Source organism: Rousettus aegyptiacus, unplaced genomic scaffold (assembly GCF_014176215.1).
Source record: "Rousettus aegyptiacus isolate mRouAeg1 unplaced genomic scaffold, mRouAeg1.p scaffold_m13_p_2, whole genome shotgun sequence".
In the NCBI taxonomy this organism is placed as follows: domain Eukaryota; kingdom Metazoa; phylum Chordata; class Mammalia; order Chiroptera; family Pteropodidae; genus Rousettus; species Rousettus aegyptiacus.
This window is the reverse complement of record NW_023416295.1, coordinates 142,259,139-142,277,456: the sequence shown is the minus strand read 5'-3', so window position 1 is coordinate 142,277,456 and position 18,318 is coordinate 142,259,139. Positions and strand designations below refer to the sequence as shown.

The window sequence follows — 18,318 nt, the reverse complement described above, 5'->3', positions numbered from 1 at the left end:
TCTTCTTAAGAACAATCCTACAGAGTCCCAGACGGGAGTGTCATTTTGGGAATAGTTTTATTTGCATGGATTAGTCATAGGAACTGGACTTGTCACTCAAGCTGTAACTAACAAGAGGCAGCTTTTGAGTCATTCCCTTTCCGGGGAAACCCTGACAGGACCACTAACACCAAGGGTGCCCTGGTTCTGAGAATGGGGACCTCAGCTTAGGGCCACGTGACGTGCGTGTTTGCGTTGAGTGACGGGCGCAGCGTTGGGCGGGCCTTTGGTGGAAATCAACTTCCGGGGGCAAAGGGTTCCGAAGCCGGGTGGTGTGTGGGCTACCCCTACTTGTGTTACTGGGGCCGCCGGCCTGGGGTCGTGCCCTGGGTGTATACGTGCGGGTCCGTCTGTGTGCTGGGGGTGGCTCCCCTAGTAGCGTGGGTGAGCAGCGCAGCAGCGGCGGCGGCAGCGGTGAGCGGGAGCAGGGAGCAGGTAAATCGACGCTCGCCTTCCGGGCCTGGGTACCGCGGCCGCGCGAGGCGGGCGGCACGCCCGGAGGGGCCTGGGCGCGCGCTCGCAGCGCCCCACGCGGGCGGGGAGAGCGTCCCGCCTCGCCCCCCGAGGTCGCCCGGGCCGGAGTCGGGGGGCGTGACCGCCTCCCGCTGGAACCCAGCCTCGCTCCTTTGGCAGCGAATGCCCACCTGCACTTGCTCTCGCCGGCGGGTTTCGGCCCCGGAGGGTTTCACCCCATCCACGTTCCAGAAAAGACTATTTTCGAAAGTTTACGCACAAGTACATGTGATTATTGTGTCACGGAAAGTCCCACTGAACGGAGACTGATTCTTGTAAAGTTTTCACCGATCGCGCCCCGGTATATGTTTCTCCTTCTACTTTGCCAAGTACATCGGGGCAGAAACTGCTGTGCCCGTCAGTCACATTTCCTTATAGTTACTTTGGGTCACATGTTGCGATAAAAGTGGCATTTTGGGGTTAAGACAAGAGGCAGTAACTTTCCAAGTGGTGAGGCATCCTTTACCCCCGTAAGTGCGCCCGCATAGTGCACTATAAAGATGTTCCATTTGCCCGTTTTGTGTACTGCGGAGAAAAGCTTTGGACGGGGAACCAATATTGGCTTCACTTTACGGAATGACAACTCTATTAAAAGCTCGCTGAGTGTTTTTCTGGTAGGATGATACTGTTGCTGCTGCTCTCACTTGCTTCCCTGATGAGAGTTGGGGCAGAGCCTGATTTCCTGGAGGGTAAAGTTCTGGCCACAGCTGTAGGTGATTCAGCCGCCCCTTAAGAATTCCGATTCTTTTCCTTCCCTTTCGCTCCGAACTGGGCAGATGCCACCTTCTCCAAATATTTATCAGAGAGGTAGTTGGATGATGACTTTTGGAAATAGTTTATATGTTGCGTGGTGGAGTAATTGGGGTGGGCTAACATTTCACCCCACAGTTTAAGGCGAAATACCCAGAATATTTAGTTGGGTGGAGTGACAGGGACTGACAATAAATTTGCTTTATTTTGTGCCATCGGAGAGCTCTACACTTGAAATCATCCCATTTGCCCTCTGCTACAATTTCCGTTGCATTAGCTGTACTCTACCTGTTAGGTAAGTGGAGCAGGGGGAATGCCAGAGAGAGTGCACCTGTGTGACGCTGCTTAGCCCGTAAATTATGTGCTAGAGAATTGCTCTGGTTATAACGTGTGGTATCCTCCAGGCAGGCTAGGAGGTTGTTCTGTGGGCTGGGAAATCTTATTATGAACTGGTTTCTTAGCAACCGTCTAAGCCAAATGGAATAAACAAAAGAAACAAAAGCCATGAAAGTTACAACTTACCTTTTATCGTTTCTTAATTGAGAAATGTATGTTATTGGAGTGATCAACTCAAAACTTGAGAGCTTTTTGTTTTTTATTTTAATCATTTTAATACCAGATAAAAAGAAATTACAGAAAGTCACCAGAGGGGACAGCACAGTTTTTTTGTTTTGTTTTTCAGTATAAAAAGGAAGAAAGATGGTTACCAGTTTAGCTGGTCTGGAGTTTAAATGGACAAATAGGAATTTGCCTAGTAAGAGGCATTTTATTTGTGCCCCTATCTGTAGATATAAGATTTGTTATTAATAAATAAGCTATCTGAAGATTTATCATCTTTCTCTTTATAGCAGAAGTTGGAGTAGGGACACATTGGTGTGGATGAGACCTTTTCCATTACTAAATTGAAAGAGGAGTGTTTAGGGTATGTTTCCAAATTTTAGCTCATAATCACGGTGCTTCTGTATCAACCTGTTCCTTGTGACTTCTGGTCTTTCTTGAGAGCTCATCAAATTTTGTTATTTTCCGTCCAAATAATGGCAACGCTCTTTAGGTCAACTCTTTGTATCAGTATATGTTTCTTCTTCTTTACTACTAATAATTCTTTTTTCGATTTGCAATATTTCTAAGGATTTTTGGTTTCCTCACTGCCTCTCCCCCACCCGCATACCCAGTAAGTTCAATGTAGCTCATTTAATTTGATGCATATTTTTCAAAAGGGCATGTCCTCTTTCTTTTAAAAATTAGGTTTACTGAGGTATGATTTACAAGTTAAAAATCACTTGTAACTTATAAATATAAACTCTGACAAATGCATAGAGTCCTGTAACCACCACAATCCAGGCAAAGAACTCCATTTCAGAAAGTTTCTTCATGCCCTCTCCCTTTTCCCCCTCCCCTCACCCATAGGTCCTGGCAACCACTGGTCTGTTCTCTGTCCCTATAGCTTTGTCTTTTCTGGAATGTTATATAAGTGGAATCCTACTGTATGTAGAATTTGTTTCTGGTTTCTTAATGCTTTTTTTGACTCATCCACGTTGATGTATTTATCACTTTTTTTTTATTGCTGAGTACTAGTTCGTTCTATGAATATTATCACAGTTTATGTACCAGTCTATCACTTAGGTTTTTTTCCCCAGTGTTTTCCATTTAGGAATGCAGCTGCTATAAACATTCTTGTACAGTTTTTTTTGTATGTTCATGTACAGGTCTTTGTGTAGACATGTTTCATTTCTTTTGGTTAAATGTGTAGGAGTGATATTCCTGGATCATGTGGCAGATGTTTGACTTTATAAGAGATTACCATACTGTTTTCTGAGATAGCTGTTTCATTTTGCTTTCCTTACCAAAGATGTTTGATGGTTCCAGTTATTCCACATCTTGGTTAGCATTTGTCATTTTTTTATTTTAGCTATTCTGATAGATACTTAGTGATATATCATTGATAGTTGCATTTTCCTTTTGACTATCCATGTATTTTCTTTGGGGAAGTGTCTGTTCAAATCTTTCTTTCTTTCTTTCTTTCTTTCTTTCTTTCTTTCTTTCTTTTTTTTTTTTTGCTTCGGCATTTTTTCCAGCTTTTTTGAGATATTACTGACATATAACGTGTAATTTTAAGGTGTACAGTGTGATGATTTGATACACTATATATTGCAAAATAATTACCATGATAAGGTTAATTACACCTCCATTCCGTCACAAAATTACCTTATTTTTTTCGTTATTGTGATGATGTTTAAGATCTATTCTCTAAACTTTCAAGTATCTAATACAGTATTGGTAATTATAGTCACCATGCTATACAGTAGACCCCGAGAACTTATTTATCTTTTAGCTGTAAGTTTTAACCCTTTGACCAATATCCTTCCCATTACCCCTATTTTCCAGTTTCTGGCAACCCTAACTCTACACTCTATTTCTATGAGTTTGGATTTTTTTAGATTCCACCTCTAAGTGATATCATACAGTATTTGTCTTTTTCCATCTGACTTATTTCACTTAGCATAATGCCCTCAAGGTCCATTCATGCTGTTTTTATATGGCTGAATAATTTTTTTCTATCACCCTATCTACTTACATATAAATGTACATATCTACATATTACATTTTCTTTATCCGGTCATTTGTTTGATGGGCACTAGGTTGTTTTTGTGTCTTGGCTTTTGTGAATAATGTTGCTATGAACACGAGGTACAAATATCTCTTTGAGATAGCGATTTAATTTCCTTCAGCTACGTACCCCAAAATGGGATTCTTGAATCATATTGTAGTTAATTTCTCTCTTTGAGTCTGTTAATAATTTGCTTTTTATATTTATATATTTAGGTGCTCCTGTGTTGGGTACATAAATATTTATAAATGTTATTGGATTGACCACTTTGTCATTATATAATACCCTTCTTTGTCTTTCATTACAATATTTTTTAAAGTCTGTTTTGTCTGATAGAAATATTGTTATCCCAGCTTTCTCGTTGTTTACTTTTGTATAGAATATCTTTTTTTTTATCTTTTCACTTTCAGAGTGTGTGTTTCTTTAGATCCGAAGTGAATCTCTTGTAGGCAGCACATAGACAGGTCAGGTTTTTATTTATTCAGCCACCCTATGTCTTTTGTTTGGAGAATTTTGTTCATTTAAATTGAAAAAATTAATGATAGGTATGTACATATTGCTGTTTGGTTAATTGTTTTCTGGTTGTTTTTGTAGTTCTCCTATTTTCCTGTTTTCTCTTGTTGTCTTTGTCAAAAATTAATTAACTATGTATATGTGGATCTATTTCTGGATTCTCAATTTTGTTACAGTGCCTCTCTCCTTTGGCTAAAACCACATTGTCTTCATTAGTGTAGCCTGATAGTGTGTCTTGAAATTAGAAAGTCTGAGTCTTCCTACTTTGTTGTTGTTTTTCAAAATTATTTTAGGTATCCTAGCTCCTTTTCTTTCTATGTAAATTTTTAATCGACTTGTCTATCTATGCAAAACATTGTGGGATTTTGATTGGGCAAGCTTTACAGTTATAGATAAACTCGGAGAGAATTGACATCTTAATATCGTTTTCTAATCTATTAGTAAAGTATCTTTGTTTAGGTTTCTGATTTTCTTCATTAATGTTTTGTAGTTTTCAACATAAAAATTTTGCACATATTTTGTTATAGCAATGTCCTGATATTTCATGTTATTTGGTACTGTTATAAATGGTAATTTAAAAAAAATTGAATTACCGGTTGCTTACATTGGTGAGTTAATATTTTGTATTGATGAATCATCAACCTTATTAAATTCACTTATTAGTTTTGGTAGCTTTGTAGACTCATTGAGATTTTCTGTGTAGACAGTCTTGTCTGTCAATAGAGACAGTTTTATATAATATATTTTCCACCTGTTTGCCTTTTGTTTTCTTGTCTCATTACATTGGCTAGGACCTCTAGTATGATGTCGAATAGGACAAGTCACAGCACACATCCTTGCCTTGTTTCTCATCTTAGCAGGTAAGGCATATTATATTTTGCTGTTAAGTAGTCGACTGTAGATTTTTTGTAAATACAATTTTTATCATTTGTAAGTTCTTGATTTGTAGTTAAGATAGTTATGTTTTCCTCACTAAAATTAACACACAGTGCAGTATACATATGATATATTATTGAATTGTACACTTGAAACCTATATAATTTAATTAACCAATTTCACTCTAATAAATTTAATAAAAATAGAAAAAAATCTCTGCGTAACTTTGATAAAATTTTTAATTGATTTTTTTAAATGTGGTTTTCACTCAGTATATAAAAATTTTTTTTCAGATTTTTAATTAACATTGCCTCTTTGTTTTATTCGCTGTTATTGGAATTTGTCCTCTAGACAGTTTATTTTGATAAATTTTGGAGAGAAATTGACTTTTGGAGAGAAAAGCCAATGTCATTGATGATTTGGCTATCACTTTAAAGTAGAATTTTAGAATTTCAGGAAGTCAGAGTTCTTTAAATTTTATCTAGTTCAGACCATTCATTTTACAGATTTAGAGTCTGGAATAATTAAATAACTTTTGACTCACAGTATTATTTTGCTGCCGTTGATCTAAATGGAATTCCTCATGCATTCTGTTTAATGTAATATACTATCTATGTTCTTCTTTCAATAAGAATTAGATAAATAATCTTTGTATCTAGAATCATGCAGAAATCTTTATGTATGTTGTTTAATTGAATTCCAGTGCGTACCTTTTGGGGTAGGTAGTATTTCCAATTCCATAGACAAGAAAACTGAGACTCAGAGAAGTGAGCGTACTTATCCAAGGTTGCATTAATAGTAAGTGATAGAGCTGGGATTTGTTCACAAATATACCTGAATCTGTGTTTTTATTGATAGACTTCACTACCAATATTGAATTCTTAAAATCATATTATATGTATTGTGCTTATTCTGAATCTGTCTATTAATCTTAATGCTTAGAATAAACTCATTAAGCAAATTAATAAACCAATATGAGACAATATCAGTTCCTTCTAAAATATTTACACAAATTTGTCTTTTTATATTTTGTAATTTTAAATTATTTTAGACCTTGCTTGACCTGTACTTTTTTCCCACCTCATCAATCCCTAATAAGTGGTACAAAGACTATTGTTGGCTGTATGCCACAGACTCCTATTTAAAGAATTAGGGATACATTTACTGTCACTAGTAGAGAATACAGCGATTTAAAAAAAAATTTGAAAAGAGAATTTTTTAATTGATGAAGACCAGAGATAATGGTAGCTGCTTTAAAATGTAACATGTTATAATTCTAATTAAACTCTTTTCCTTCGAACAGTATGTACATTTTGGTATTTACCTACTGCAGTCCAACACATATAGTCATATGGACTAACTATATGAATAAAATAACTACTGTCTTGTAAAGTGTGAAATCACTTTTTCCTGCTCTTCAGAGAAGATTGGCTTTCTTTTCCCTTTGCCAGCCTTGCTAACATAGACCATGTGCATCTTCTACCAAAAGTAGGCCTAGATAAAGGAGAGGCCAGCCAAATTGCCTTTTATGTTGTGTCCAACCTTGTGGTAAAACAGGATCTACATGATCATTTCAAGATGCTTTACTTTTGTATTATGAGAATTAAGAACTTCTGCAATTGTAGTGAAGACAGTTCTGCAGATCCGTTAATTTATGAACACGCTTCAGTGGTAGACAGGGGCTTACATGAATATTATTTAAAAAATTACATGCTTAGACATCAATAAAAATAGTGATTAAAGATGAGATTAAATATTTTAATTATGAACTTAATAAAAACAACTTAAAATGAGGTTATACCTTTTATTCAGTTTGTCCAATTTGGGCATGAAAAATTGAAAATAAGCCTATGAAAACTGAATGGCATTAAATGGGCCACCCCGATTCAGAAGACAAGTTGAAATGAATACATATTTTTTTATTTTGCTGAATGGGAAAAGTGTTTAATAACTGGTTTTCATAAGGCATTTAAATATTTTAAGTTTTTCTCTTGTCTGTCATATAGAACAGACGTATTTTGTTAATTTCTTTGTAGAACTAGCTTTGCTTAAAGTGAATGGTGTTTAAAATGTCACTGCTCATTTAGTACATGTGATTTTTTTAGTTATTATGTTAATTAAGACTACATGTACTTTTTGTTGCAAGAATAATAATACTCTTTGTTGCAAGAACCTTTTATAGAAGACTTTATTTTCATTGGCGTACTGAGTTAATTTTCTATATTTCCAAAGTCGATCTTGCTTCAGTTGTTATCAATAGAAGAAGAAAGGAATGCCACAGGGTTATCATTCTCAGTGTCACAGTGGTGAACATAAAAGATGACTACCGTACGATCGATGAGAAATGCTCTGACCACTCAAAGTCTGTTCAGATTGCAAAATGTTGTTTTGGTATACAATTCCTACAAAATACTTAGGAGGAGAAAAATCTTATGAACAAATGAAATTATATATACATTGAATTTTTTGATTTTTTTTCTCTCACATAGAAGGGTCATGGATATTATAGTTACTTTCGTCTAAGCAAAATAATTCAGTACATAGTTCACATCAGCATATACTTCTTTATCAGCATATACTTCTTCCCTACTTTAAAAAACATTCCAGAGTGTATCTGTTGAAGTGTGTGTGTGTGTTTATGTGTATGTACATACTTTGGGAAGTAAACTTTGGGTAATTTTTGTTCATTATTTCTTCAGATATTCTTTCTGTCCCTTTCTTCTGGGACTCATTTAGTACATATATCAACATATATTATGCTTTCTTACAGGTGTTTGAAGCTCTGCTTCATTTTCTTCATTCTATTTTCTTTCTGTTCCTCAGACTGGCTATTACCAATTAAAGAAATCCAAACATTGGACTGTCAACCAACCAACCAAGCAATCAATCATCTATTGAGTATATATTGAGTGTATAACACACCATATTAGACATATGGAAAAGAAATAGTCATTTAGAAGGGCAAAGAACAATTAAGGAAGAAACTGGAGAGTTATATGACAAAATCTTTAAGTAACAACGTAGTGACAAAGTTATGAGTTAGATAGGAGGAGTTATTGATAGACTTAAGAATAAAGAGGGGTTGTGATACTGGAAATTTCAATAAGGGTGAGTGGATGGTTCAGTGGGAGTGACAGAGTAGTGGAAATAGAAGGATACAAAGGTGTCATAAGAAAGTGAAATTTCAGAACTTATGATTCTGGAATTGAAGCAGTTATGTCAATATCGCAAATATAACAATGACTACCTGTGTTGATGGCCCAATTATTGCAAACATATATTCCGGTATACATAACAGTATATAGTAGTGGCAATAATAGTAGCAGGGACAGCACTGGATACTTTTCAAACATTAAAACTTTTTTTTTAACTTTTTAAAAAATTGAGGTAAAATTTACATAACATAAAAGTAATTATTTTAAAGTGTACAGTTAGTGGCATTTAGTACAGTCACAATGTTGTGGAACTCTTTCTAGTTCCAAAACATTTTCATCACCTTAGAAGGAAACCGTGCACCCATTAAGCAGTCACTCCCTCTTTCCCCTTTTCCCCAGCCTCTAGCAAATACCAGTCCGCTTTCGGTCTCTATGGATTCACCTGTTCTGTATATTTTCATGTAAATGGAATCATACAGTGCGCTATCTTTTGTGTCTGCCTTAATTAGTATAATGTTTTTGATGCTTATCTATGTTGTATCAATACTCCATTCCTTTTTAAGGCTGAGTAATAGTCCGTTGTATACATATATACATATATATGTATATATACCATATTTTTCATACTTTGTTTATCCATTCATCTGTTGATGGACATTTGGATTTTCCCATCTTTTTTGCTGTTGTAATTAGTGTTGCTATGAACATTTGTGCAACTATTGCTCTGGCAAATATCTTTTTCTCTGTCCTTGTCAATAAGGTCTAATAGAAATGTGGTAGTCTTTCACTGTCTGTAGGGGATTGGTTCCAGGACCCCTGCGGATACCAAAATCTGTAGATGCACAAGTCCCTTATTTAAAAAAGTGTTTTTTTGTTGTTGTTGTTTTTTTGCACATAACCTATATTTGCATATAGGTTATAGCAGGGTATGCCTACACATTATGTCATTTGGATGCATTCGGTGTAGTGTGCTCAAATTCATTTTGCTTTTTGGAACTTTCTAGGATTTTTTTTTTCCCAAATATTTTTTTATCCATGGTTGTTTGAATCCATGGATACAAAACCCATGGATATGGAGGGCTGACTGTAGTTTGCTTTCATCTGGCAAGATCAGCAATATACCTTCACCATCCTACCTCGGGGGTATATCTGCTCTCCAGGCCTATGTCATAATTTAGTTTGAGTGGGTCTGTATCACCTTTCTCTTTCACAAGGTACCACACTTGTTCATTACATTGATGCCATTGTGTTGATTGGAGTTAGTAAGACATTTGAGTGTCAGAGAGTAGGAAATAAATCTGACAAAAGTTCAGGAGTCTTCTAACCTCAGTGAAATTTCTAGTGGTCCAGTGGTGTGGAGTATATCAAGATATATCTCCTAAGGTAAAGGATAAATTATTGCATCTGGCTCTTCCTACAACCAAAATGCCTAGTGGATCTTTTTGGATTTTGGCAGCAATATATTCCTGACTGGATGTGTTACTCTGGCCTGTTTACTGAGTGACTCAAAAGCTTCTAGTTTTGAATGGGACCTAGAATAAGAGAAGGCTCTGCAACATGTCTAGGTTGTTGTGCAAGCAGCTCTGCCACTTGTCTCATATGATCCAGCAGATCCAACGGTGCTTGAAATGTCAGCGGCAGATGGGGATGCTCGTTGGAGTCTTTGGCAGGTCCCTTTAGGTGAATCACAGTGCATGCCCTTAGGCCCTGGGGCCACAGCCTGGCCATTTTCTGTGAATAATTGTGCCTCTTTTGAGAAACAGCCATTGGCCTGTTACTGGGCCTTAGAAACTGATTGATTAACCATGGGCCACCAAGTTACCATACTACCTGAACTGTCCATCATGAAATGAGTAATATCTGATCCACCAAGCCATAAAACTAGGCACACACTAGCACTACATTATCAAATGGAAGTTGTATATATCTGATCAGACCTGAGTCATTCCTGAGGGTGCAAGTAAGTTACATGAGAAGTGGCTCAAATGTCCATGATCCCTACTCTGCTACCATGTCTTCTCTTTCTTAGGCTGCACCTATGGCCTTATGGGAAGTTCCCTAAGATCAGTTGACAGAGGAAGAGCAGTCTCATTCCTGGTTTACAGATGGTTCTGCAGGATATGCAGGCACCACCTGAACACGAGTAGCTGCAGCACTACAGCACCTTTGGGGGATATTAGGGAAGGGCACTGGTGAAAGGAAAATCCTCCCCGTGGGCAGAACTTCAGGCAGTGCAACTGTTTGTTCACTTTACCTAGAAGGAGAAGCGGCCACATGGGCTATTGTATACTGATTCATGGGCTATGACCCATGGTTTGGTTGGGTGATCAAGGGATTTGGGAGGAACATGTTTGGAAAATTGATGACAAGGAAATTTGGGAAGAGATATGGAGATACATCTCTCTGAATGGGCAAAAAAGTGAAGATATTTGTGTTACATGTGAATGTTCACCAAAGAGTGACCTCAGCAGAGGAGGATTGTAATAATCAAGTAGATAGGATGACCTGTGCTATGGATACTAGCCAGCCTTTTCCCCCACCCATCCCTGTCACTGTCCATTGAGCTTATGAACAAAGTGGCCATGCTGTCAGGGATAGAAGTTACAGATGGGCTCAGCAACATAGACTTCAACTCATTAAGACCTACTTGGGTATGACCACTGCTGAGTACCTAATTTGCTATTGTCAGAGACTAACACTAAATCCCTGATATGACACTCCCTGAGGTAATCAGAAGCTACCTAGAGGCAGGTTGATTACATTGGACTGCTACCATCATGGAAGTAGCAGCTGTTTGTTCTTACTGGAAAAGATACATATTCTGAATATGGTTTTGCATTCCTCACATGAAATGTTTCTGCCAAAACTACTATTCGTGGACTTACAGAATGCCTTATCTACCACTATGATATTCTACACAGCACTGCTTTCTGATCAGGGAACTCACTTCACAGCAAAAGAAATGAACAGTGGACTCATACTCATGGAATTCACTGGTCTTATCTTCCCTACCATCTTGAAGCAGCTGGCCTGATAGAATGGTGGAATGGCCTTTTGAAGATGAAGTTACAGGACCAGCTAGGTGTCAGTGCCTTGCAGGACTGGGGCAAGGTTCTCTAGAAGAAGGTTGTATATGCTCTTAATTAGTATTCAATATATGGTACTCTTTCTCCCATAGCCAGGATTCACAGGTCCAGGAATTAAGGGATGGAAGTGGGAATGGCGCCATTCACTGTTACCCCCTAGTGACCCACTAGCAAAATTTTGGGTTTCTGTTTCCATGACCTTATGCTCTCCTGGGGTAGAGGTCTTAGTTCCAAAGGAGGAATGCTTCCACCAGGAGACACAACAGTGATTCCAGGAAGTTAAGACTGCTGCTCAGCCAGTTTGGACTACTCATGCTTCTGAATCAATAGGCAAAGAAGGGAGTTACTGCGCTTGCTCAGAAGACTGATCTCAACTACCAAGGGCAAATTGGACTGCTGTTCCCCAATGGAGGTGAGGAAGAGTATGTCTGAAATACAGGAGATCCCTTAGGGCATCTCTTAATATAACCATGCCTTGTGATTAAGGTCAATGCAGAACTACAACAACCCAATTTAGAGAGGACTGCTAATGGCCCAGACCCTTCAAGAATGAAGTTTGGGTCACCTTACCAGGTAAAGAACCATGACCAGCCAAAGTACTTGCTATAGACAAAAGGAATACAAAATGGGTAGTGCAAGAAGAGAGCTATAAATAACAGCTTATAACCATGTTATCATTATAGAAAGGACTGTGTCATGAGTATTTCCTCATTTTGTTGTAAAGACATATATTTATTCCTTGAACTGAGATATTGGTCTTCTGTACTTGGACTGAGACATACCATCAGCTTTCCTAGTTCTCCGGCTTTCAGACTTGACCTGGAACTATACCATCTGTTCTCCTGGGTCTTCAGCTTGCCAACTGCAGGTTTTGGAACGTCTCAGCCATAATTTCGCAAGCTAATTCTTCTCTCTCTCTTTCTGTATATATATCTGGAGGACCCTGACTAATAATACAGTCACCATAGTGGTAAAAATGAGTATTTCCTTTCTGAGGTACAACCAACAAGTTGTCTTTGTTATGGTGGAATGCCAAATATGGAGCTAATAAATTTTTTAAAGAATGTATGGTCATCTTACCATTGTGTCTATCAAGAAGAGTGGCCTTGTAGTTTATGAATTGCCTTAATTTCTTACATCCTTAATTTCTTTCCTAAAGCCAACTTGGTAAAGAAATGACTATATACTATATAGAAGGGGGATGAAGTAAATAATAAAATGCTTAAGAAGCTGAGTCCTACTGTAAGGAGAATTTACAGTAAAGCTCTTAGAAATCAAAGCTAAGACCTCGGAATTAGATCAGTCATAGACACATTCGAACAGCATACCTATATTACCAAGTATATTGACATTTAACAACAGTCTGTAAAGATTACTGACAAATACTGGCTTTTCGCTTAAATGCATTTGATAAAACTCAGGTACTGTTATAGCTATTGTTCTTTGACCTTTTATTTTTGACATAATCTCATTTTAGATTATGGAAAATAGCCATTATGCCTCTGTTTTCCCCGTTGAAAGCTAAGACATTAGTTAGGTACATTGAGGAAAAATTTAATGAGTGTAGTAAAATGGAATCCTATGTGGAATAAGGTACTGCTTAAATAAATAATAAAAAAAAAAAACAACTGGAGAAACCCATGCATAGCACTACTCAGTACTTAGTTTGTTTTCATTTTTTAAAAAAGTAAAATAAACTGAAGGAGTAATGATGAAGACTATAGGATTTCCTCTTTTATAGAAAAAGTTTTTAGGGAAAAAGAATGATTGGATACTTTCAGCATTTAAAGCTGGTTAATTACCACACATTCTTTCCATTGTGATTGTGTAGCAATGCTGAGGTCTGGAATCATGCAGATTGTTTCTTAACTTTTTTTCCCCCTCAACACTCTGTGTCGCTGATGTCAAATTATATAGCAAGCTTTTCTTGGTTCTCAGGCTTAGAAAATGTATAGTGATTTTCTTAGCAGAGCAAATTCTCATTCCTCCTGCAAGTTAGTTACTTTAACATGTTTCAGGTAATTAAAAGAAAATATATATTGTGCCTCAAGAATAGCCCAGAACTCAGTAATTCTAATCAAGAAAAAGTGTGCCATCTTTTGGGGGGCTTATATATAATGAATCGCCATCATTTTCAACTGTCTAGGAGGAAGGTAACCATAACAATTGAGTACAACACCACTAATTAGTTATATGTGGAGAAGCTGGGGCGTGTGTTTGTGTGTGTAGAGACTGTAACATTCTCTTATGCAGTTAAATAGTCTCATCCATTGTTAAAATTACATAATGGACAATTGGTTAGAGCAATACTATTTTAATTACTCTTCATCAATGAAACTGATAAAGCTGAAATGTATTGATGACTTCCAGTGTATATGTGTGTTCAGAGAGTCATAATGAGGGATGTTACTTCCATTTCAAGAGATTCTTAGTTTTAGCCTTTTAGAATATCATGAAGGTAATATCATAAGCATCAGAGAATCTGTTGTAATGATAGTGAAGGAACCAATACTTAGGAGAATGACAGTTTTATTCACATTACTACCATTGTTTCATAGTTGATATACCTTTCTCTCATAAGAAAATTATGGCCAAGATTAAATTCTTAACATATTACCAAGAAACATGCAGAATGATCTGGGTGGTAATATTGTGATACTGACAGCAGAGATGTTAGTTAGCACTGAATAGGATACATAAATGAATACATGTATATATAAACACGGATATGTCCATATGTATATGTTTCAAATTAAATTGGGAATATCGAATCCTCCAATTTATTGTGTCATTTAAATATCCTAGTGTTGAAGTGGTTGCTCATCAACCAAGTTTGTGCATATTTAAATTGTTTGTAGGTCTTAGAAAATTTTTAGGAAATTTTCTGAAAGAGCAATTTTGAACTGACTACCTAATCTTATATTCCTAGTTACAAGTATGCTTCATTTTATTTACCATGCATTTGAGAAGTCAAATTAAGTCAATCAAAACAAGTGTTTCATAACGAACTATTATTATTTGTGATAATGAACTATATTAATATTACAGATGTTATTAATGAACTTAATGTATTTATTGATGTATTAATAACTTTATTATTGTGCATAAAAAAATGGCATACTTTTCAGAATGGCTGGAAGGGACAGAAGATAAGGCTGGAAATGTTGTAAATTTGAGCCAGATCATTAAGGGTCTCTAGGATCTCTAGGGATAGATTACCAGCAGAAGACTGGGAAGCGATAAGCATGGGCATGATGAAGGCAATGCTGGGCAGGCTGGGTTAATATCTGAGAAGAAATCAAAACAGTATGTAATCATTCTGTCATGTGACAACTGAAAAAAATAAAGCTTTTGGGGGAACAAAAGATGGTGGTATGACAGAAACTTTAAAAGTAAGGCATATTTACTAAGCAAAAAGTTGATTATAATTTGGGCGTGCCTGATAACTTTCCCAGTTTCTGGCAGCCTAGTTTACTGATAATTTTTAAGTGTACAGTTCAGTGGCATTAAATACATTCATATTGTTGTGCAACTGTCACCACTGTCAATCTCCAGAACTTCATTTTCCTAAACTGAGACTATGTACCCATTTACCAACTCCCCATTTCCCCTCCCCCTAGTTCCTGGTAACCACTATTCTGCTTTTTCTTTCTATGAATTTGACTGTTTCAGTATCTTATGTAAGTGGAATCAGGTGATATTTGTCCTTTTTATTTTGGCTTATTTCATTTAGCCTAATGTCTTTGGGTTCATCCGTTTAGCATGTATCAGAATTTCATTCTTTGTCAAGGCTGAATTATATTCTAGTGTGTGTGTGTACACACACACACACACACACATATATACACACACACATTATTTTGTTTATCCATTTGTCTATCGATGGACATTTGGGTTATTTTCACATTTTGGCTATTGTGAATAATGAAGCTATGAACATGATGTACAATTATCTGCTCAGTCTCTATTTTCAGTTCTTTTGTATATATACCCAGAAGTGGAATTGCTGAATTTATGACACTTCTATGTTTAATCTTTTGAAGAACCACCATATTGCTTTCCTAGACTCATAGTATTTTAAAGTCCATTTCCTTTACGCCTTGATTCTAGGAATAGGCTTAGTCATTTTAGGCAATGCATCCCTGGGAAAGAGCACTAGTATAAGCAAGAGTAGTAACTAAAAAAGATGCAGCCTTGCATACTTCCTCCCTTAATTCCATAAGAGCCATCACCTTTGTTAATGCATTGGACAGTAAATTAGTGTTTCCCTGAAGGTGGTCCAGCAACCGCTGGCATCAAAAAACGTTATACATGCAGATTTCCAAATGTCACCCCATCTACTGATTTAGACTCTGGAAGTAAGGACAGGCAAACATGTTTTTTAAAAGACGTGTTTAATTTTAATGGCACATTTTTCTTTCTTTCTTTTCTTTTTTTTTTTTTTTTTATGGTTTGTCCTCTTCTGTTCTGCTTAAGAAATCTTTGCTTAACCCATGGTCTCAAAATATTTTCTCCAGTGTTTTCTTCTAGAAGTTGTGTAGTTTAAATGGTTTTATTTTTAGGCTTCTTATTTGTTTCAGGTTAAAATTTTTTGTATGATACAATGTCAGTGTCAAGTTTCATTTTGTAACTGCTCAAAAAACTATTCTTTCCCCATTGTATTATCTCGGGAGTTTTGTGGCATATATGTGTGTCTATTTCGGGACTCTGTTGTTACCACATTGCATTGATTTACTCTAGCTTTACAGTAAAATTCATAATCATGTAGTGTGAGTCAACTTTGTTCTTGATTTTCAAAATAGTTTTGGCTAGAGTCTCCTTTTTCATGTGCATTTTAGAAATGGCTTGACAAATGCCTGCAATAAAGCCTGCTGGGATTTTAATTAGGATTATAGTAAATCTTTACATCAATTTGGAGAGAATTAGCAAAATATTTAATTGTCTGACTTGTGTATATGTCTTGCACATATTTTGTTAAATTTGTCCCAAAGTATTTCAAACTTTTGATGCTATTATAGTTGGTATTGCTTATTTTAATTTTCAATCATCGGCTTCTAGTATATAAAATACAATTTATTTTTTATATTGACATTGTATTCTTCAAATAAGTTTTTAGCAGATTTCTTGGAATTTTTTTACATAGGTAGTCACATTAACTGTGACTAAAGACAGTTTTAATTCTTTTCCAGTCTGTATGCCTTTTATATCTATTTCTTGTCTTATTACACTAGCTAGGTCCTCTGGTGAGACCATGCATCTTTGACTTTAAGATTTTAAGGTAAAGGCGTTCTATCTTTGACCATTAAATGTGATGTTAGCTGTGAATTTCTTTCCTTTTGTACAGTCTTTATCAGATTAAAGACATTTTCTTCTGTTCTTTGCTGAGAATTTTTTTCATGAATAGGTTTTGAGTCTTGTCAGTTTTTTTTCTGCATTTATTGAGACGATCATATTGTTTTTTTTAAAGGGTGAATTATATTGATTTATTTTCAGAAATTCAACCAAGCTTGCATTTGTGGGATAAAACTTAACTTTAATGATGCATTGTCCTTCTTGTATATTTCTAGATTTGATTCATTACAATTTTGTTAAGGTTTTTTGCATTTTATTGATATAGGATATTATTTTGTATTTTCTTGTAATGTGCCTGTTTTTGGTGTCATGAGAAAACCAAATACCAGTCACTTCTCTATTTTCTGAAAGAGTTTGTAAAAAATTCATATTTCTTTCTTGACTCTCATAGAATTCTCTAGTAAAGCCTTCTGTGTCTTAAGTTTTGTGTGTGTGTGTGTGTGTGTGTGTGTGTGTGTGTATGTAAAGGTTTTAACTATGAAATCAACTTTTTTTTATAGATCTAGGTCTAGTAAGTTTATTCATTTTTCTAGCATGACTTTTAGAAATTTTTTTATCTTCTAAGGGATCTGAACATTTAATGTAAATATTTAAAATTATTGCCAAAAAGTTTTTCATAATGTTCCATTATTATACTTTTAATGTCTGTATGATTTCTAGAAATGTGCTGATATTGAAGCTTTTCTGTTTCTGATATTGGTAAATTGTATTATTTCCCTTTTTTTGTTGCCTTTTTGGGTGGAGGTTTATTAGTTGTATTGATATTTGGGAATAATCATCTTTTGTTCTGTCTATACATTTCTTATTTTAGTGATTTCTTTTCTTATATTTTATTCCTTCTGCTTCCTTTGGGTGTGATATGCTCTATATTTTCGGGTTTCTTAATGAGAAATCTTAAGTCATTTATTTGAGCCCTGTTGACCTATATCTGAAAACCATTGTTTCATATATTTTGTCAAGATTTTTAGTTGTTTCAGTTGGAAGATTAAATCTGGTCCTTTTGTCTCCATTTTGATTATAAGTAGGATGCTATGTGTATACTGGAGTTTAAACTATCCTCCACCCTTGATCATATTTTCACTTGAAGTAATCAGAGTGAAGAAGATAATTGATGCTCTAGGAGTGGGTGGTAGTGAAGATGTCTGTGAGTAAACTATTGGTGATATTAAGGAAATGAGTGTTTTATTTTTTGTTTATTTTTAAATCGTTTATTCTTCTTTTACTTTATCAAGTATACTTTATAATCTGCTTATAAAATAAGTCCCTACTCTTAACTTGCCATTAAATCTTTGCATAAAATTTACACATTTGGAATATGAACCATATTTTATGGTTGTGTCCTATATGTTAAACAAGTCACTGCCTACTCTTAGTAAACCTTGAGAAATCAGATATTTCTCATTTCTGTATTTTTAATAGATCATTG

The 18,318-nt window shown here is 35.8% G+C and overlaps 1 protein-coding gene across 8 annotated transcripts in view; it reads left to right on the top strand.

Moving 5' to 3' along the window:
• The first annotated feature begins 279 nt into the window (after positions 1-279).
• Positions 280-18,318, top strand: part of CCDC91 (coiled-coil domain containing 91) — a 263,463-nt gene continuing 245,424 nt past the window's right edge. For 3 of the 8 annotated variants that reach the window (XM_036236754.1, XM_036236752.1, XM_036236744.1), the window contains exon 1: positions 280-474. The gene's annotated coding sequence lies outside the window, so the exon portion shown is untranslated. Of the gene's footprint in view, positions 475-3,838; positions 5,284-9,111; positions 11,953-18,318 lie in introns of those variants that run through there. The other 5 variants (XM_036236755.1, XM_036236745.1, XM_036236746.1 and 2 more) reach the window with 4 other exon arrangements.